Genomic DNA, 19,653 nt, shown 5'->3' with positions numbered 1-19,653 from the left:
AGTATTGCACCTGGAAGAGCCATAGTAACAGAATTAAAATCATAACGTAAAAGTATGTTTCTGCCTAGTTTCAAACAGGGGACCTTTCGCGTGTGAGGTGAATGTGATAACCACTACACTAAAGAAACTGCTTCTGCGAGGACGGAAAAGTATTGAACCTGGAAGATCCATAGTAACAGAATACTCTTAAAATCATAACGTAAAAGTAATTTTCTGCCCAGTTTCGAACTGGGGGCCTTTCGCGTGGGAGGCGAACGTGATAACCACTACACTACAGAAACTGCCACTGCAGGGACAGAAAAATATTGAACCTGGAAGATCCATAGTAACAGAATACTCTTAAAATCATAACGTAAATAATCATAAATAAAAAAAATGTTTCTGCCCAGTTTCGAACTGGGGACCTTTCGCGTGTGAGGCGAATGTGATAACCACTACACTACAGAAACTGCCTTTGTGGGTACGGAAAAGTATTGAACCTGGAAGAGCCATAGTAACAGAATCCTCATAAAATCATAAAGTAAACGTATGTTTCTGCCCACTTTCAAACTGAGGACCTTTCGCATATGAGATGATTGTGATAACCACTACACTTCAAAAACTGCCACTTGAGGAAAGGAAAAGAATTAAACTTGGATGTGCAATTTGCATATGGGCTTTCAAAAATATTTTTTCTGCTAATAGTAACTGAAAAATCCAAAATAAAAAAAAAAATTCTGCCCAGTTTCAAACTGGGGACCTTTCACATGTAAGTCGAAAGTGATAACCACTACACTACAGAAACTGCCTCTGTGGGGTTGGAAAAGTATTGAACCGGGAAGAGCCATAGTAACAGAATACTCTTAAAATCATAAAGTAAAAGTAAGTTTCTGCCCAGTTTCAAACAGGGGACCTTTCGCGTGTGAGGCAAACGTGATAACCACTACACTACAGAAACAGCCTCTTGTGGAGTGGCAAAGTATTGAACCTGGAAGAGCCATGGTTATAGAATACTCTTAAAATCATAATGTAAAAGTATGTTTCTGCCAATTTCAAACTGAGGATCTTTCGCATATGAGATGAACATGATAACCACTACACTACAGAAACTGTCTCTTGGGGAACGGAAAAGAATTAAACATGGATGTGCAATTTGCATATGGGCTTTCAAAAATATTTTTTCTGCTACTAGTAACAGAAAAATCCTAAAATCATAAATAAAAAAAATGTTTCTGCCCATTTTTGAACTTGGGACCTTTCGCGTGTTAGGCAAAAGTGATAACCACTACACTACAGAAACTGCCTCTATGAGGATGGAAAAGTATTGCACCTGGAAGAGCCATAGTAACAGAATACTCTTAAAATCATAACATAAAAGTATGTTTCTGCCCAGTTTCGAACTGGGGACATTTCGCGTGTGAGACGAACATGATAACCACTACACTACAGAAACTGCCTCTGTGGGAACTGTAAAGTATTGAACCTGGAAGAGCCATAGTAACAGAATCCTCATAAAATCATAAAGTAAAAGTATGTTTCTGCCCACTTTCAAACTGAGGACCTTTCGCATATGAGATGATTGTGATAACCACTACACTACAAAAACTGCCTCTTGGGGAAAGGAAAATAATTAAACTTGGATGTGCAATTTGCATATGGGCTTTCAAAAATATTTTTTCTGCTAATAGTAACTGAAAATCCAAAAAAAAAAAAAAAATTCAGCCCAGTTTCAAACTGGGGACCTTTCGCGTGTTAGGCGAACGTAATAACCACTACACTACAGAAACTGCCTCTGCGGGATCGGAAAAGTATTGAACCTGGAAGACCCATAGTAACAGAATACTCTTAAAATCATAAGTAAAAGTAAGTTTCTGCCCAGTTTCAAACAGGGGACCTTTCGCATGTGAGGCAAACGTGATAACCACTACTCTACAGAAACAGCCTCTTGTGGAGTGGCAAAGTATTGAACCTGGAAGAGCCATAGTAACAGAATACTCTTAAAATCATAATGTAAAAGTATGTTTCTGCCCCACTTTCAAACTGAGGATCTTTCGCATATGAGATGAACATGATAACCACTACACTACAGAAACTGCCTCTTGGGGAATGGAAAAGATTTAAACCTGGAAGTGCAATTTGCATATGGGCTTTCAAAAATATTTTTTCTGCTAATAGTAACAGAAAAATCCTAAAGTAAAAAGAAATTTTCAGCCCAGTTTCAAACTGGGAACTTTTTGCGTGTTAGGCGAACGTGATAACCACTGCACTACAGAAACTGCGTCTGTGCCAACGGAAAAGTATTGAACCTGGAAGAGCCATAGTAACAGAATACTAATAAAATCATAATGTAAAAGTATGTTTCTGCCTACTTTCAAACTGAGGACCTTTCGCATATGAGATGAATATGATAACCACTACACTACAAAAACTGCCTCTTGGAGAACTGAAAAGAATTAAACTCGGAAGTGCAATTTGCATATGGGCTTTCAAAAATATTTTTTCTGCTAATAGTAACAGAAAAATCCTAAAGTCATAAATAAAAAAAATGTTTCTACCCAGCTTCAAACTGGGGACCTTTCGCGTGTTAGGCGAACGTGATAACCACTACACTACAGAAACTGCCTCTGCTGGGACAGAAAAGTATTGAAAGTAAAAGTATATTTCTGCCCACTTTCAAACTGGGGACCTTTCGCGTGTTAGGTGATTGTGATAACCACTACACTACAGAAACTGCCTCTGTGGGGATGGAAAAGTATAGAACCTGGAAGACCCATAGTAACAGAATACTCCTAAAATCATAAAGAAATAGTATGTTTCTGCCTACTTTCAAACTGAGGACCTTTCGCATATGAGATGAATGTGATAACCACTACACTACAAAAACTGCCTCTTGGGGAACGGAAAAGAATTAAACTTGGAAGTGCAATTTGCATATGGCTCTTTCAAAAATATTTTTTCTGCTACTAGTAACAGAAAAATACTAAAATCATAAATAAAAAAAATGTTTCTGCCCAGTTTCGAACTGGGGACCTTTCTCGTGTGAGGCGAATATGATAACCACTACACTACAGAAACTGCCTCTGTGGGTATGGAAAAGTATTGAACCTGGAAGACCCATAGTAACAGAATACTCTTAAAATCATAACGTGAAATTATGTTTCTGCCCAGTTTCGACCTGAGGACCTTTCGCGTGTGAGGCGAACGTGATAACCACTACACTACAGAAACTGCCTTTGCGGAACTGAAAAGTTTTGAACCTGGAAGAACCATAGTAACAGTATCCTCATAAAATCATAAAGTAAAAGTATGTTTCTGCCCACTTTCAAACTGGGGACCTTTCGCATGTGAGGCGAACGTGATAACCACTACACTACAGAAACTGCCTCTGTGGGGACGGAAAAGTATTGAACCTGGAAGACCCATAGTAACAGAATACTCAGAAAATCATAAAGTAAAAGTATGTTTCTGCCTACTTTCAAACTGAGGACCTTTCACATATGAGATGAATGTGATAACCACTACACTACAAAAACTGCCTCTTGGGGAACGGAAAAGAATTAAAGTTGGAAGTGCAATTTGCATATGGGCTTTCAAAAATATTTTTTCCGCTACTAGTAACAGAAAAATCAAAAAATCATAAATAAAAAAAATGTTTCTGCCAAGTTTCGAACTGGGGACCTTTCGCGTGTTAGGCGAACGTGATAACCACTACACTACAGAAACTGCCTCTGCCGGGATGGAAAAGTATTGAACCTGGAAGACCCATAGTAACAGAATACTCCTAAAATCATAAAGTAAAAGTATGTTTCTGCCTACTTTTCAAACTTTGGACTTTTCACATATGAGATGAATGTGATAACAACTACACTACAAAAACTGCCTCTTGGGGAACGGAAAAGAATTAAACTTGGAAGTGCAATTTGCATATGGGCTTTCAAAAATATTTTTTCTGCTACTAGTTACAGAAAAATCATAAAATCATAAATAAAAAAAATGTTTCTGCCCAGTTTCGAACTGGGGACCTTTCGCGTGTTAGGCGAACGTGATAACCACTACACTACAGAAACTGCCTCTGCGGGGATGGAAAAGTATTGAACCTGGAAGATCCATAGTAACAGTATCCTCATAAAATCATAAAGTAAAAGTATGTTTCTGCCCACTTTCAAACTGTGGACCTTTCGCGTGTGAGGCGAATGTGATAACCACTACACTACAGAAACTGCCTCTGTAGGTACGGAAAAGTATTGAACCTGGAAGAGCCATAGTAACAGAATACTCTTAAAATCATAACGTAAAAGTATGTTTCTGCCCAGTTTTGAACTGGGGACCTTTCGCGTGTGAGGCGAACGTGATAACCACTACACTACAGAAACTGCCTCTGCAGAGATGGAAAAATATTGAACCTGGAAGACCCATAGTAACAGAATCCTCAAAAAATCATAAAGTAAAAGTATGTTTCTGCCCACTTTCAAACTGAGGACCTTACGCATATGAGATGAACGTGATAACCACTACACTACAGAAACAGCCTCTTGTGGATTGGCAAAGTATTGATCCTGGAAGAGCCATTGTAACAGAATACTGTTAAAATCATAATGTAAAAGTATGTTTCTGCCCCACTTTCAAACTGAGGATCTTTCGCATATGAGATGAATGTGATAACCACTACAATACAGAAACTGCCTCTTGGGGAATGGAAAAGAATTAAACCTGGAAGTGCTATTTATATATGGGCTTTCAAAAATATTTTTTCTGCTAATAGTAACAGAAAAATCCTAAATAAAAAGAAATTTTCTGCCCAATTTCAAATTGGGAACTTTTTGCGTGTTAGGCGAACGTGATAACCACTACACTACAGAAACTGCGTCTGTGCCAACAGAAAAGTATTGAACCTGGAAGAGCCATTGTAACAGAATACTCTTAAAATAATAATGTAAAAGTATGTTTCTGCCTACTTTCAAACTGAGGACCTTTCGCATATGAGATGAATATGATAACCACTACACTACAAAAACTGCCTCTTGGAGAACTGAAAAGAATTAAACTCGGAAGTGCTATTTGCATATGGGCTTTCAAAAATATTTTTTCTGCTAATAGTAACAGAAAAATCCTAAAATCATAAATAAAAAAAATGTTTCTGCCCAGCTTCAAACTGGGGACCTTTCGCAAGTTAGGCGAACGTGATAACCACTACACTACAGAAACTGCCTCTGCGCGGACAGAAAAGTATTGAAAGTAAAAGTATGTCTCTGCCCACTTTCAAACTGGGGACCTTTCGCGTGTTAGGCGATTGTGATAACCACTACACTACAGAAACTGCCTCTGTGGGGACGGAAAAGTATTGTACCTGGAAGACCCATAGTAACAGAATACTCCTAAAATCATCAAGTAAAAGTATGTTTCTGCCTACTTTCAAACTGAGGACCTTTCGCATATGAGATGAATGTGATAACCACTACACTACAAAAACTGCCTCTTGGGGAACGGAAAATAATTAAACTTGGAAGTGCAATTTGCATATGGGCTTTCAAAAATATTTTTTCTGCTAATAGTAACAGAAAAATCCAAAAAAAAAAAAAAAATTCTGCCCAGTTTCAAACTGGGGACCTTTCGCGTGTTAGGCGAACGTGATAACCACTACACTACAGAAACTTCCTCTGCGGGGTTGGAAAAGTATTGAACCTGGAAGACCCATAGTAACAGTATCCTCATAAAATCATAAAGTATAAGTATGTTTCTGCCCACTTTCAAACTGGGGACCTTTCGCGTGTGAGGCGAATGTGATAACCACTACACTACAGAAACTGCCTCTGTGGGTATGGAAAAGTATTGAACCTGGAAGAGCTATAGTAAAAGAAAACTCTTAAAATCATAACGTGAAAGTATGTTTCTGCCCAGTTTCAAACAGGTGACCTTTCGCATGTGAGGCAAACGTGATAACCACTACACTACAGAAACAGCCTCTTGTGGAGTGGCAAAGTATTGAACCTGGAAGAGCCATGGTTATAGAATACTCTTAAAATCATAATGTAAAATTATGTTTCTGCCCACTTTCAAACTGAGGATATTTCGCATATGAGATGAACGTGATAACCACTACACTACAGAAACTGCCTCTTGGGGAATGGAAAAGAATTAAATTTGGAAGTGCAATTTGCATATGGGCTTTCAAAAATATTTTTTCTGCTACTAGTAACAGAAAAATCCTAAAATCATAAATACAAAAAGTGTTTCTGCCTAGTTTCGAACTGGGGACCTTTCACGTGTAAGGCGAAAGTGATAACCACTACACTACAGAAACTGCCTCTGTGGGGTTGGAAAAGTATTGAACCTGGAAGAGCCATAGTAACAGAATACTCTTAAAATCATAATGTAAAAGTATGTTTCTGCCCCACTTTCAAACTGAGGATCTTTCGCATATGAGATGAACATGATAACCACTACACTACAGAAACTGCCTCTTGGGGAATGGAAAAGATTTAAACCTGGAAGTGCAATTTGCATATGGGCTTTCAAAAATATTTTTTCTGCTAATAGTAACAGAAAAATCCTAAATAAAAAGAAATTTTCAGCCCAGTTTCAAACTGGGAACTTTTTGCGTGTTAGGCTAACGTGATAACCACTACACTACAGAAACTGCCTCTGTGGGGACGGAAAAGTATTGTACCTGGAAGACCCATAGATACAGAATACTCTTAAAATCGTAAAGTAAAAGTATCTTTCTGCCTACTTTCAAACTGAGGACCTTTCGCATATGAGATGAATATGATAACCACTACACTACAGAAACTACCTCTTGGGGAATGGAAAATAATTAAACCTGTTAGTGCAATTTGCATATGGGCTTTCAAAAATATTTTTCCTGCTAATAGTAACAGAAAAATCCTAAATGAAAAGAAATTTTCTGCCCAATTTCAAACTGGGAACTTTTTGCGTGTTAGGCGAACGTGATAACCACTACACTACAGAAACTGCGTCTGTGCCAACGGAAAAGTATTGAACCTGGAAGAGCCATAGTAACAGAATACTAATAAAATCATAATGTAAAAGTATGTTTCTGCCTACTTTCAAACTGAGGACCTTTCGCATATGAGATGAATATGATAACCACTACATTACAAAAACTGTCTCTTGGAGAACTGAAAAGAATTAAACTCGGAAGTGCTATTTGCATATGGGCTTTCAAAAATATTTTTTCTGCTAATAGTAACAGAAAAATCCTAAAATCATAAATAAAAAAAATGTTTCTGCCAAGCTTCAAACAGGGGACCTTTCGCGTGTTAGGCGAACGTGATAACCACTACACTACAGAAACTGCCTCTGCGGGAATGGAAAAGTATTGAAAGTAAAAGTATGTTTCTGCCCACTTTCAAACTGGGGACCTTTCGCCTGTTAGGCGATTGTGATAACCACTACACTACAGAAACTGCCTCTGTGGGGATGGAAAAGTATTGAACCTGGAAGACCAATAGTAACAGAATACTCCTAAAATCATAAAGTAAAAGTATGTTTCTGCCTACTTTCAAACTGAGGACCTTTCGCATATGAGATGAATGTGATAACCACTACACTACAAAAACTGCCTCTTGGGGAACGGAAAACAATTAAACTTGGAAGTGCAATTTGCATTTGGGCTTTCAAAAATATTTTTTCTGCTACTAGTAACAGAAAAATCCTAAAATCATAAATAAAAAAAATGTTTCTGCCCAGTTTTGAACAGGGGACCTTTCACGTGTGAGGCGAATATGATAACCACTACACTACAGAAACTGCCTCTGTGGGTATGGAAACGTATTAACCCTGGAAGACCCATAGTAACAGAATACTTTAAAAATCATAACGTGAAATTATGTTTCTGCCCAGTTTCGAACTGGGGACCTTTCGCGTGTGAGGCGAACGTGATAACCACTACACTACAGAAACTGCCTCTGCGGGAACTGAAAAGTATTGAACCTGGAAGACCAATAGTAATAGAATCCTCATAAAATCATAAAGTTAAAGTATGTTTCTACCTACTTTCAAACTGAGGACCCTTCGCATATGAGATGATTGTGATAACCACTACACTACAAAAACTGCCTCTTGGGGAAAGGAAAAGAATTAAACTTGGATGTGCAATTTGCATATGGGCTTTAAAAAATATTTTTTCTGCTACTTGTAACAGAAAAATCCTAAAATCATAAATAAAAAAAATGTTTCTGCCCAGTTTCGAACTGGGGACCTTTCGCATGTTAGGCGAACGTGATAACCACTACACTACAGAAACTGCCTCTGTGGGGTTGGAAAAGTATTGATCCTGGAAGACCGATAGTAACAGTATCCTCATAAAATCTTAAAGTAAAAGTATGTTTCTGCCCACTTTCAAACTGGGGACCTTTCGCGTCTGAGGCGAATGTGATAAACACTACACTACAGAAACTGCCTCTGTGGGTACGGAAAAGTATTGAACCTGGAAGAGCCATAGTAACAGAATACTCTTAAAATCATAACGTAAAAGTATGTTTCTGCCCAGTTTCGAACTGGGGACCTTTCGCGTGTGAGGCAAACGTGATAACCACTACATTACAGAAACTGCCTCTGCAGGGATGGAAAAATATTGAACCTGGAAGACCCATAGTAACAGAATCCTCAAAAAATCATAAAGTAAAAGTATGTTTCTGCCCACTTTCAAACTGAGGACCTTTCGCATATGAGATGATCGTGATAACCACTACACTACAGAAACAGCCTCTTGTGGAGTGGCAAAGTATTGAACCTGGAAGAGCCATAGTAACAGAATACTCTTAAAATCATAATGTAAAAGTATGTTTCTGCCCCACTTTCAAACTGAAGATCATTCGCATATGAGATGAATGTGATAATCACTACACTACAGAAACTGCCTCTTGGGGAATGGAAAAGAATTAAACCTGGAAGTGCAATTTGCATATGGGCTTTCAAAAATATTTTTTCTGCTAATAGTAACAGAAAAATCCTAAATAAAAAGAAATTTTCTGCCCAGTTTCAAACTGGGAACTTTTTTAGTGTTAGGCGAACGTGATAACCACTACACTACAGGAACTGCGTCTGTGCCAACGGAAAAGTATTGCACCTGGAAGAGCCATAGTAACAGAAAACTAATAAAATCATAATGTAAAAGTATGTTTCTGCCTACTTTCAAACTGAGGACCTTTCGCATATGAGATGAATATGATAACCACTACACTACAAAAACTGCCTCTTGGAGAACTGAAAAGAATTAAACTCGGAAGTGCAATTTGCACATGGGCTTTCAAAAATATTTTTTCTGCTAATAGTAACAGAAAAATCCTAAAATCATAAATAAAAAAAATGTTTCTGCCCAGCTTCATACTGGGGACCTTTCGCGTGTTAGGCGAACGTGATAACCACTACACTACAGAAACTGCCTCTGCGGGGACGGAAAAGTATTGAAAGTAAAAGTATGTTTCTGCCCACTTTCAAACTGGGGACCTTTCGTGTGTTAGGCGATTGTGATAACCACTACACTACATAAACTGCCTCTGCGGGAACTGAAAAGTATTGAACCTGGAAGACCCATAGTAACAGAATCCTCATAAAATCATAAAGTAAGAGTGTGTTTCTGCCCACTTTCAAACTGAGGACCTTTTGCATATGAGATGAATGTGATAACCACAATATCATAACGTGAAACTATGTTTCTGCCCAGTTTCGAACTGGGGACCTTTCGCGTGTGAGATGAACGTGATAACCACAACACTATAGAAACTGCTTCAGCGGGCACTGAAAAGTATTTAACCTGGAAGAACCATAGTAACAGAATCCTCATAAAATCATAAAGTAAAAGTATGTTCCTGCCCAGTTTCAAACTGGGTACCTTTCACGTGTGAGGCGAACGTGATAACCACTACACTACAGAAACTGCCTCTGCAGGGACGGAAAAATATTGAACCTGGAAGACCCATAGTAACAGAATACTCTTAAAATCATAATTTAAAAGTATGTTTCTGCCCAGTTTCAAACTGGGAACTTTTTGCGTGTTAGTCGAACGTGATAACCACTACACTACAGTAACTGCGTCTGTGCCAACGGAAAAGTATTGCACCTGGAAGAGCCATAGTAACAGAATTAAAATCATAACGTAAAAGAATGTTTCTGCCCAGTTTTGAACTGGGGACCTTTCACGTGTAAGGCGAAAGTGATAACCACTACACTACAGAAACTGCCTCTGTGGGGATGGAAAAGTATTGAACCTGGAAGAGCCATAGTAACAGAATACTCTTAAAATCATAATGTAAAAGTATGTTTCTGCCCCACTTTCAAACTGAGGATCTTTCGCATATGAGATGAACATGATAACCACTACACTACAGAAACTGCCTCTTGGGGAATGGAAAAGATTTAAACCTGGAAGTGCAATTTGCATATGGGCTTTCAAAAATATTTTTTCTGCTAATAGTAACAGAAAAATCCTAAATAAAAAGAAATTTTCAGCCCAGTTTCAAACTGGGAACTTTTTGCGTGTTAGGCTAACGTGATAACCACTACACTACAGAAACTGCCTCTGCGGGCACAGAAAAGTATTGAAAGTAAAAGTATGTTTCTGCCCACTTTCAAACTGGGGACCTTTCGCGTGTTAGGCGATTGTGATAACCACTACACTACAGTAACTGCATCTGTGCCAACGGAAAAGTATTGCACCTGGAAGAGCCATAGTAACAGAATTAAAATCATAACGTAAAAGAATGTTTCTGCCCAGTTTTGAACTGGGGACCTTTCACGTGTAAGGCGAAAGTGATAACCACTACACTATAGAAACTGCCTCTGTGGGTATGGAAACGTATTAACCCTGGAAGACCCATAGTAACAGAATACTTTAAAAATCATAACGTGAAATTATGTTTCTGCCCAGTTTCGAACTGGGGACCTTTCGCGTGTGAGGCGAACGTGATAACCACTACACTACAGAAACTGCCTCTGCGGGAACTGAAAAGTATTGAACCTGGAAGACCAATAGTAATAGAATCCTCATAAAATCATAAAGTTAAAGTATGTTTCTACATACTTTCAAACTGAGGACCCTTCGCATATGAGATGATTGTGATAACCACTACACTACAAAAACTGCCTCTTGGGGAAAGGAAAAGAATTAAACTTGGATGTGCAATTTGCATATGGGCTTTAAAAATTATTTTTTCTGCTACTTGTAACAGAAAAATCCTAAAATCATAAATAAAAAAAATGTTTCTGCCAAGTTTCGAACTGGGGAACTTTCGCGTGTTAGGCGAATGTGATAACCACTACACTACAGAAACTGCCTCTGCGGGGTTGGAAAAGTATTGAACCTGGAAGACCGATAGTAACAGTATCCTCATAAAATCATAAAGTAAAAGTATGTTTCTGCCCACTTTCAAACTGGGGATCTTTCGCGTCTGAGGTGAATGTGATAACCACTACACTACAGAAACTGCCTCTGTGGGTACGGAAAAGTATTGAACCTGGAAGAGCCATAGTAACAGAATACTCTTAAAATCATAACGTAAAGGTATGTTTCTGCCCAGTTTCGAACTGGGGACCTTTCGCGTGTGAGGCGAACGTGATAACCACTACATTACAGAAACTGCCTCTGCAGGGATAGAAAAATATTGAACCTGGAAGACCCATAGTAACAGAATCCTCAAAAAATCATAAAGTAAAAGTATGTTTCTGCCCACTATCAAACTGAGGACCTGTCGCATATGAGATGAACGTGATAACCACTACACTACAGAAACAGCCTCTTGTGGAGTGGCAAAGTTTTGAACCTGGAAGAGCCATTGTAACAGAATACTCTTAAAATCATAATGTAAAAGTATGTTTCTGCCCCACTTTCAAACTGAAGATCTTTCGCATATGAGATGAATGTGATAATCACTACACTACATAAACTGCCTCTTGGGGAATGGAAAAGAATTAAACCTGGAAGTGCAATTTGCATATGGGCTTTCAAAAATATTTTTTCTGCTAATAGTAACAGAAAAATCCTAAATAAAAAGAAATTTTCTGCCCAGTTTCAAACTGGGAACTTTTTTAGTGTTAGGCGAACGTGATAACCACTACACTACAGGAACTGCGTCTGTGCCAACGGAAAAGTATTGCACCTGGAAGAGCCATAGTAACAGAAAACTAATAAAATCATAATGTAAAAGTATGTTTCTGCCTACTTTCAAACTGAGGACCTTTCGCATATGAGATGAGTATGATAACCACTACACTACAAAAACTGCCTCTTGGAGAACTGAAAAGAATTAAACTCGGAAGTGCAATTTGCACATGGGCTTTCAAAAATATTTTTTCTGCTAATAGTAACAGAAAAATCCTAAAATCATATATAAAAAATATGTTTCTGCCCAGCTTCATACTGGGGACCTTTCGCGTGTTAGGCGAACGTGATAACCACTACACTACAGAAACTGCCTCTGCGGGGACGGAAAAGTATTGAAAGTAAAAGTATGTTTCTGCCCACTTTCAAACTGGGGACCTTTCGTGTGTTAGAGAATTGTGATAACCACTACACTACAGAAACTGCCTCTGTGGGAACTGAAAAGTATTGAACCTGGAAGACCCATAGTAACAGAATCCTCATAAAATCATAAAGTAAGAGTGTGTTTCTGCCCACTTTCAAACTGAGGACCTTTTGCATATGAGATGAATGTGATAACCACAATATCATAACATGAAACTATGTTTCTGCCCAGTTTCGAACTGGGGACCTTTCGCGTGTGAGATGAACGTGATAACCACAACACTATAGAAAATGCTTCAGCGGGCACTGAAAAGTATTTAACCTGGAAGAACCATAGTAACAGAATCCTCATAAAATCATAAAGTAAAAGTATGTTCCTGCCCAGTTTCAAACTGGGTACCTTTCACGTGTGAGGCGAACGTGATAACCACTACACTACAGAAACTGCCTCTGCAGGGACGGAAAAATATTGAACCTGGAAGACCCATAGTAACAGAATACTCTTAAAATCATAATTTAAAAGTATGTTTCTGCCCAGTTTCAAACTGGGAACTTTTTGCGTGTTAGTCGAACGTGATATCCACTACACTACAGTAACTGCGTCTGTGCCAACGGAAAAGTATTGCACCTGGAAGAGCCATAGTAACAGAATTAAAATCATAACGTAAAAGTATATTTCTGCCCAGTTTTGAACAGGGGACCTTTTGCGTGTGAGGCGAACCTGATAACCACTACACTACAGAAACTGCCTCTGAGGGGGTGGAAAAGTATTGAACCTGGAAGATCCATAGTAACAGTATCCTCATAAAATCATAATGTAAAAGTATGTTTCTGCCCACATTCAAACTGCGGACCTTTCGCGTGTGAGGCGAATGTGATAACCACTACACTACAGAAACTGCCTCTGTGGGTACGGAAAAGTATTGAACCTGGAAGAGCCATAGTAACAGAATACTCTTAAAATCATAACGTGAAAGTATGTTTCTGCCCAGTTTCGTACTGGAGACATTTCGCGTGTGAGGCGAACGTGATAACCACTACACTACAGAAACTGCCTCTGCAGGGACGGAAAAATATTGAACCTGGAAGACCCATAGTAACAGAATACTCTTAAAATCATAATTTAAAAGTATGTTTCTGCCCAGTTTCAAACTGGGAACTTTTTGCGTGTTAGTCGAACGTGATAACCACTACACTACAGTAACTGCGTCTGTGCCAACGGAAAAGTATTGAACCTGGAAGAGCCATAGTAACAGAATACTAATAAAATCATAATGTAAAAGTATGTTTCTGCCTACTTTCAAACTGAGGACCTTTTGCTTGTTTGGCGAATATGATAACCACTACACTACAGAAACTGCCTCTGTGGGTACAGAAAAGTATTGAACCTGGAAGACCCATAGTAACAGAATACTAATAAAATCATAATGTAAAAGTATGTTTCTGCCTACTTTCAAACTGAGGACCTTTCGCATATGAGATGAATATGATAACCACTACACTACAAAAACTGCCTCTTGGAGAACTGAAAAGAATTAAACTCGGAAGTGCTATTTGCATATGGGCTTTCAAAAATATTTTTTCTGCTAATAGTAACAGAAAAATCCTAAAGTCATAAATAAAAAATAATGTTTCTGCCCAGCTTCTAACTGGGGACCTTTCGCGTGTTAGGCGAACATGATACCCACTACACTACAGAAACTGCCTCTGTGGGGACAGAAAAGTATTGAAAGTAAAAGTATGTTTCTGCCCACTTTCAAACTGGGGACCTTTCGCGTGTTAGGCGATTGTGATAACCACTACACTACAGAAACTGCCTCTGTGGGGACGGAAAAGTATTGAACCTGGAAGACCCATAGTAACAGAATACTCCTAAAATCATAAAGTAAAAGTATGTTTCTGCCTACTTTCATACTGAGGACCTTTCGCAAATGAGATGAATGTGATAACCACTACACTACAAAAACTGCCTCTTGGGGAACGGAAAAGAATTAAACTTGGAAGTGCAATTTGCATATGGCTCTTTCAAAAATATTTTTTCTGCTACTAGTAACAGAAAAATACTAAAATCATAAATAAAAAAAAATTTCTGCCCAGTTTCGAACTGGGGACCGTTCGCGTGTGAGGCGAATACGATAACCACTACTCTACAGAAACTGCCTCTGTGAGCTTGGAAAAGTATTGAACCTGGAAGACCCATAGTAACAGAATACTCTTAAAATCATAACGTGAAATTATGTTTCTGCCCAGTTTCGACCTGAGGACCTTTCGCGTGTGAGGCGAACGTGATAACCACTACACTACAGAAACTGCCTTTGCGGAACTGAAAAGTTTTGAACCTGGAAGACCCATAGTAACAGAATACTCAGAAAATCATAAAGTAAAAGTATGTTTCTGCCTACTTTCAAACTGAGGACCTTTCACATATGAGATGAATGTGATAACCACTACACTACAAAAACTGCCTCTTGGGGAACGGAAAAGAATTAAACTTGGAAGTGCAATTTGCATATGGGCTTTCAAAAATATTTTTTCCGCTACTAGTAACAGAAAAATCCTAAAATCATAAATAAAAAAAATGTTTCTGCCCAGTTTCGAACTGGGGACCTTTCGCGTGTTAGGCGAACGTGATAACCACTACACTACAGAAACTGCCGCTGTGGGGTTGGAAAAGTATTGAACCTGGAAGACCCATAGTAACAGAATACTCATAAAATCATAAAGTAAAAGTATGTTTCTGCCTACTTTCAAACTGAGGACCTTTCGCATATGAGATGAACGTGATAACCACTACACTACGAAAACTGCCTCTTGGGGAACGGAAAAGAATTAAACTTGGAAGTGCAATTTGCATATGGGCTTTCAAAAATATTTTTTCTGCTACTAGTAACAGAAAAATCCTAAAATCATAAATAAAAAAAATATTTCTGCCCAGTTTCGAACTGTGGACTTTTCGCGTGTTAGGCGAACGTGATAACCACTACACTACAGAAACTGCCTCTGCGGGGTTGGAAAAGTATTGAACCTGGAAGACCCATAGTATCAGTATCCTCATAAAAACATAAAGTAAAAGTATGTTTCTGCCCACTTTCAAACTGGGGACCTTTTGCTTGTTTGGCGAATATGATAACCACTACACTACAGAAACTGCCTCTGCAGAGATGGAAAAATATTGAACCTGGAAGACCCATAGTAACAGAATCCTCAAAAAATCATAAAGTAAAAGTATGTTTCTGCCCCACTTTCAAACTGAGGATCTTTCGCATATGAGATGAAAGTGATAACCACTACACTACAGAAACAGCCTCTTGTGGAGTTGCAAAGTATTGAACCTGGAAGAGCCATTGTAACAGAATACTCTTAAAATCATAATGTAAAAGTATGTTTCTGCCCCACTTTCAAACTGAGGATCTTTCGCATATGAGATGAACGTGATAACCACTACAATACAGAAACTGCCTCTTGGGGAATGGAAAAGAATTAAACCTGGATGTGCAATTTGCATATGGGCTTTCAAAAATATTTTTTCTGCTAATAGTAACAGAAAAATCCTAAAGTAAAAAAAAATTTTCTGCCCAATTTCAAACTGGGAACTTTTTGCGTGTTAGGCGAACGTGATAACCACTGCACTACAGAAACTGCGTCTGTGCCAACGGAAAAGTATTGAACCTGGAAGAGCCATAGTAACAGAATACTAATAAAATCATAATGTAAAAGTATGTTTCTGCCTACTTTCAAACTGAGGACCTTTCGCATATGAGATGAATGTGATAACCACTACACTACAAAAACTGCCTCTTGGGGAACGGAAAAGAATTAAACTTGGAAGTGCAATTTGCATATGGCTCTTTCAAAAATATTTTTTCTGCTACTAGTAACAGAAAAATACTAAAATCATAAATAAAAAAAAAATTTCTGCCCAGTTTCGAACTGGGGACCTTTCGCGTGTGAGGCGAATATGATAACCACTACTCTACAGAAACTGCCTCTGTGGGTATGGAAAAGTATTCAACCTGGAAGACCTATAGTAACAGAATACTCTTAAAATCATAACGTGAAATTATGTTTCTGCCCAGTTTCGACCTGAGGACCTTTCGCGTGTGAGGCGAACGTGATAACCACTACACTACAGAAACTGCCTTTGCAGAACTGAAAAGTTTTGAACCTGGAAGAACCATAGTAACAGTATCCTCATAAAATCATAAAGTAAAAGTATGTTTCTGCCCACTTTCAAACTGGGGACCTTTCGCGTGTTAGGCGAACGTGATAACCACTACACTACAGAAACTGTCTCTGCGTGGACGGAAAAGTATTGAAAGTAAAAGTATGTTTCTGCCCACTTTCAAACTGGGGACCTTTCACGTGTGAGGCGAACGTGATAACCACTACACTACAGAAACTGCCTCTGCGGGGACAGAAAAGTATTGCACCTGGAAGAGCCATAGTAACAGAATTAAAATCATAACGTAAAAGTATGTTTCTGTCCAGTTTTGAACAGGGGACCTTTCGCGTGTGAGGCGAACGTGATAACCACTACACTACAGAAACTGCCTCTGAGGGGTTTGAAAAGTATTGAACCTGGAAGATCCATAGTAACAGTATCCTCATAAAATCATAATGTAAAAGTATGTTTCTGCCCACATTCAAACTGCGGACCTTTCGCGTGTGAGGCGAATGTGATAACCACTACACTACAGAAACTGCCTCTGTGGGTATGGAAAAGTATTGAACCTGGAAGAGCCATAGTAACAGAATACTCTTAAAATCATAACGTAAAAGTATGTTTCTGCCCAGTTTCGAACTGGGGACCCTTTCGCGTGTGAGGCAAACGTGATAACCACTAAACTACAGTAACTGCCGCTGCAGGGAAGGAAAAATATTGAACCTGGAAGACCCATAGTAACAGAATACTCTTAAAATCATAACGTAAAAGTATTTTTCTGCCCACTTTCAAACTGAGGATCTTTCGCATATGAGATGAACGTGATAACCACTACACTACAGAAACTGCCTCTTGGGGAACGGAAAAGAATTAAACTTGGAAGTGCAATTTGCATATGGGCTTTCAAAAATATTTTTTCTGCTACTAGTAACAGAAAAATCCTAAAATCATAAATAAAAAAAATGTTTCTGCCCAGTTTCGAACTGGGGACCTTTCGCGTGTTAGGCGAACGTGATAACCACTACACTACAGAAACTGCCGCTGCGGGGTTGGAAAAGTATTGAACCTGGAAGATCCATAGTAACAGAATACTCATAAAATCATAAAGTAAAAGTATGTTTCTGCCTACTTTCAAACTGAGGACCTTTCGCATATGAGATGATCGTGATAACCACTACACTACGAAAACTGCCTCTTGGGGAACGGAAAAGAATTAAACTTGGAAGTGCAATTTGCATATTGGCTTTCAAAAATATTTTTTCTGCTACTAGTAACAGAAAAATCCTAAAATCCTAAATAAAAAAAATATTTCTGCCCAGTTTCGAACTGTGGACTTTTCGCGTGTTAGGCGAACGTGATAACCACTACACTACAGAAACTGCCTCTGTGTGGGTGGAAAAGTATTGAACCTGGAAGACCCATAGTATCAGTATCCTCATAAAAACATAAAGTAAAAGTATGTTTCTGCCCACTTTCAAACTGGGGACCTTTTGATTGTTTGGCGAATGTGATAACCACTACACTACAGAAACTGCCTCTGTGGGTATGGAAAACTATTGAACCTGGTAGAGCCATAGTAACAGAATACTCTTAAAATCATAACGTAAAAGTATGTTTCTGCCCAGTTTCAAACTGGGAACCTTTTGCGTGTTAGGCGAACGTGATAACCACTACACTACAGAAACTGCCTCTGCGGGGTTGGAAAAGTATTGAACCTGGAAGAGCCATAGTAACAGTATCCTCATAAAAACATAAAGTAAAAGTATGTTTCTGCCCACTTTCAAACTGGGGACCTTTTGCTTGTTTGGCAAATGTGATAACCACTACTCTACAGAAACTGCCTCTGTGGGTACGGAAAACTATTGAACCTGGTAGAGCCATAGTAACAGAATACTCTTAAAATCATAACGTAAAAGTATGTTTCTGCCCAGTTTCAAACTGGGAACCTTTTGCGTGTTAGGCGAACGTGATAACCACTACACTACAGTAACTGCATCTGTGCCAACGGAAAAGTATTGAAACTGGAAGAGCCATAGTAACAGAATACTAATAAAATCATAAAGTAAAAGTATGTTTCTGCCTACTTTCAAACTGAGGACCTTTCGCATATGAGACGAATATGATAACCACTACACTACAAAAACTGCCTCTTGGAGAACTGAAAAGAATTAAACTCGGAAGTGCAATATGCATATGGGCTTTCAAAAATATTTTTTCTGCTAATAGTAACAGAAAAATCCTAAAATCATAAATAAAAAAAAGTTTCTGCCCAGTTTCAAACTGGGGACCTTTCATGTGTTAGGTGAACGTGATAACCACTACACTACTGAAACTGCCTCTGCGGGGTTGGAAAAGTATTGAACCTGGAAGACCCATAGTAACAGTATCAACATAAAATCATAAAGTAAAAGTATGTTTCTGCCCACTTTCAAACTGGGGACCTTTCGCGTGTGAGGCGAATGTGATAACCACAACACTACAGAAACTGCCTCTGTGGGTACGGAAAAGTATTGAACCTGGAAGAGCCATAGTTACAGAATACTCTTAAAATCATAACGTGAAAGTATGTTTCTGCCCAGTTTCAAACTGGGGACCTTTCGCGTGTGAGGCGAATGTGATAAGCACTACACTACAGAAACTGCCTCTGCGGTAACTGAAAAGTATTGAACCTGGAAGACCCATAGTAACAGAATCCTCATAAAATCATAAAGTAAAAGTATGTTTCTGCCCACTTTCAAACTGAGGACCTTTCGCATATGATATGATTGTGATAACCACTACACTACAAAAACTGCCTCTTGGGGAAAGGAAAAGAATTAAACTTGGATGTGCAATTTGCATTTGGGATTTCAAAATATTTTTTCTTCTCCTAGTAACAGAAAAATCCTAAAATCATAAATAATAAAAATGTTTCTGCCCAGTTTCGAACTGGGGACCTTTCGCGTGTTAGGCGAACGTGATAACCACTACACTACAGAAACTGCCTCTGCGGGGTTGGAAAAGTATTGAACCTGGAAGACCCATAGTA

At 38.6% G+C, this 19,653-nt stretch overlaps 27 non-coding genes across 27 annotated transcripts; all 27 read right to left on the bottom strand.

Annotated features, from left to right (window-relative positions):
- Nucleotides 1-208: 208 nt before the first annotated feature.
- On the bottom strand, nt 209-281 carry TRNAG-CCC (transfer RNA glycine (anticodon CCC)). The gene has a single exon. It is a non-coding gene; the product is annotated as a tRNA-Gly (tRNA).
- Nucleotides 282-376: 95 nt separating this feature from the next.
- Nucleotides 377-449, bottom strand: TRNAV-CAC (transfer RNA valine (anticodon CAC)). Its single transcript has one exon. It is a non-coding gene; the product is annotated as a tRNA-Val (tRNA).
- Nucleotides 450-1,359: 910 nt separating this feature from the next.
- TRNAV-CAC (transfer RNA valine (anticodon CAC)) lies at nt 1,360-1,432 on the bottom strand. The gene has a single exon. It is a non-coding gene; the product is annotated as a tRNA-Val (tRNA).
- A 1,093-nt stretch (nt 1,433-2,525) lies between these two features.
- Nucleotides 2,526-2,598, bottom strand: TRNAV-AAC (transfer RNA valine (anticodon AAC)). Its single transcript has one exon. It is a non-coding gene; the product is annotated as a tRNA-Val (tRNA).
- A 536-nt stretch (nt 2,599-3,134) lies between these two features.
- Nucleotides 3,135-3,207, bottom strand: TRNAV-CAC (transfer RNA valine (anticodon CAC)). Its single transcript has one exon. It is a non-coding gene; the product is annotated as a tRNA-Val (tRNA).
- A 422-nt stretch (nt 3,208-3,629) lies between these two features.
- On the bottom strand, nt 3,630-3,702 carry TRNAV-AAC (transfer RNA valine (anticodon AAC)). Its single transcript has one exon. It is a non-coding gene; the product is annotated as a tRNA-Val (tRNA).
- A 271-nt stretch (nt 3,703-3,973) lies between these two features.
- TRNAV-AAC (transfer RNA valine (anticodon AAC)) lies at nt 3,974-4,046 on the bottom strand. Its single transcript has one exon. It is a non-coding gene; the product is annotated as a tRNA-Val (tRNA).
- A 233-nt stretch (nt 4,047-4,279) lies between these two features.
- Nucleotides 4,280-4,352, bottom strand: TRNAV-CAC (transfer RNA valine (anticodon CAC)). Its single transcript has one exon. It is a non-coding gene; the product is annotated as a tRNA-Val (tRNA).
- Nucleotides 4,353-5,111: 759 nt separating this feature from the next.
- On the bottom strand, nt 5,112-5,184 carry TRNAV-AAC (transfer RNA valine (anticodon AAC)). The gene has a single exon. It is a non-coding gene; the product is annotated as a tRNA-Val (tRNA).
- Nucleotides 5,185-6,207: 1,023 nt separating this feature from the next.
- Nucleotides 6,208-6,280, bottom strand: TRNAV-UAC (transfer RNA valine (anticodon UAC)). The gene has a single exon. It is a non-coding gene; the product is annotated as a tRNA-Val (tRNA).
- Nucleotides 6,281-7,829: 1,549 nt separating this feature from the next.
- TRNAV-CAC (transfer RNA valine (anticodon CAC)) lies at nt 7,830-7,902 on the bottom strand. Its single transcript has one exon. It is a non-coding gene; the product is annotated as a tRNA-Val (tRNA).
- Nucleotides 7,903-8,172: 270 nt separating this feature from the next.
- TRNAV-AAC (transfer RNA valine (anticodon AAC)) lies at nt 8,173-8,245 on the bottom strand. Its single transcript has one exon. It is a non-coding gene; the product is annotated as a tRNA-Val (tRNA).
- A 1,863-nt stretch (nt 8,246-10,108) lies between these two features.
- On the bottom strand, nt 10,109-10,181 carry TRNAV-UAC (transfer RNA valine (anticodon UAC)). The gene has a single exon. It is a non-coding gene; the product is annotated as a tRNA-Val (tRNA).
- A 523-nt stretch (nt 10,182-10,704) lies between these two features.
- Nucleotides 10,705-10,777, bottom strand: TRNAV-UAC (transfer RNA valine (anticodon UAC)). Its single transcript has one exon. It is a non-coding gene; the product is annotated as a tRNA-Val (tRNA).
- An 80-nt stretch (nt 10,778-10,857) lies between these two features.
- Nucleotides 10,858-10,930, bottom strand: TRNAV-CAC (transfer RNA valine (anticodon CAC)). Its single transcript has one exon. It is a non-coding gene; the product is annotated as a tRNA-Val (tRNA).
- A 270-nt stretch (nt 10,931-11,200) lies between these two features.
- Nucleotides 11,201-11,273, bottom strand: TRNAV-AAC (transfer RNA valine (anticodon AAC)). The gene has a single exon. It is a non-coding gene; the product is annotated as a tRNA-Val (tRNA).
- Nucleotides 11,274-11,506: 233 nt separating this feature from the next.
- Nucleotides 11,507-11,579, bottom strand: TRNAV-CAC (transfer RNA valine (anticodon CAC)). Its single transcript has one exon. It is a non-coding gene; the product is annotated as a tRNA-Val (tRNA).
- Nucleotides 11,580-14,092: 2,513 nt separating this feature from the next.
- TRNAV-AAC (transfer RNA valine (anticodon AAC)) lies at nt 14,093-14,165 on the bottom strand. The gene has a single exon. It is a non-coding gene; the product is annotated as a tRNA-Val (tRNA).
- A 535-nt stretch (nt 14,166-14,700) lies between these two features.
- TRNAV-CAC (transfer RNA valine (anticodon CAC)) lies at nt 14,701-14,773 on the bottom strand. The gene has a single exon. It is a non-coding gene; the product is annotated as a tRNA-Val (tRNA).
- A 269-nt stretch (nt 14,774-15,042) lies between these two features.
- On the bottom strand, nt 15,043-15,115 carry TRNAV-AAC (transfer RNA valine (anticodon AAC)). Its single transcript has one exon. It is a non-coding gene; the product is annotated as a tRNA-Val (tRNA).
- Nucleotides 15,116-15,385: 270 nt separating this feature from the next.
- On the bottom strand, nt 15,386-15,458 carry TRNAV-AAC (transfer RNA valine (anticodon AAC)). The gene has a single exon. It is a non-coding gene; the product is annotated as a tRNA-Val (tRNA).
- Nucleotides 15,459-16,526: 1,068 nt separating this feature from the next.
- Nucleotides 16,527-16,599, bottom strand: TRNAV-CAC (transfer RNA valine (anticodon CAC)). The gene has a single exon. It is a non-coding gene; the product is annotated as a tRNA-Val (tRNA).
- A 79-nt stretch (nt 16,600-16,678) lies between these two features.
- TRNAV-AAC (transfer RNA valine (anticodon AAC)) lies at nt 16,679-16,751 on the bottom strand. Its single transcript has one exon. It is a non-coding gene; the product is annotated as a tRNA-Val (tRNA).
- An 837-nt stretch (nt 16,752-17,588) lies between these two features.
- TRNAV-AAC (transfer RNA valine (anticodon AAC)) lies at nt 17,589-17,661 on the bottom strand. The gene has a single exon. It is a non-coding gene; the product is annotated as a tRNA-Val (tRNA).
- A 270-nt stretch (nt 17,662-17,931) lies between these two features.
- On the bottom strand, nt 17,932-18,004 carry TRNAV-AAC (transfer RNA valine (anticodon AAC)). The gene has a single exon. It is a non-coding gene; the product is annotated as a tRNA-Val (tRNA).
- Nucleotides 18,005-18,237: 233 nt separating this feature from the next.
- TRNAV-AAC (transfer RNA valine (anticodon AAC)) lies at nt 18,238-18,310 on the bottom strand. The gene has a single exon. It is a non-coding gene; the product is annotated as a tRNA-Val (tRNA).
- Nucleotides 18,311-19,533: 1,223 nt separating this feature from the next.
- On the bottom strand, nt 19,534-19,606 carry TRNAV-AAC (transfer RNA valine (anticodon AAC)). The gene has a single exon. It is a non-coding gene; the product is annotated as a tRNA-Val (tRNA).
- Nucleotides 19,607-19,653: the final 47 nt, after the last annotated feature.

Source organism: Taudactylus pleione, unplaced genomic scaffold (genome assembly GCF_031769625.1).
Source record: "Taudactylus pleione unplaced genomic scaffold, aTauple2 ptg000050l, whole genome shotgun sequence".
Lineage (NCBI taxonomy): Eukaryota > Metazoa > Chordata > Amphibia > Anura > Myobatrachidae > Taudactylus > Taudactylus pleione.
The sequence above is the reverse complement of the archived record's forward strand: the minus strand, read 5'-3'. Positions and strand labels throughout refer to the sequence as shown.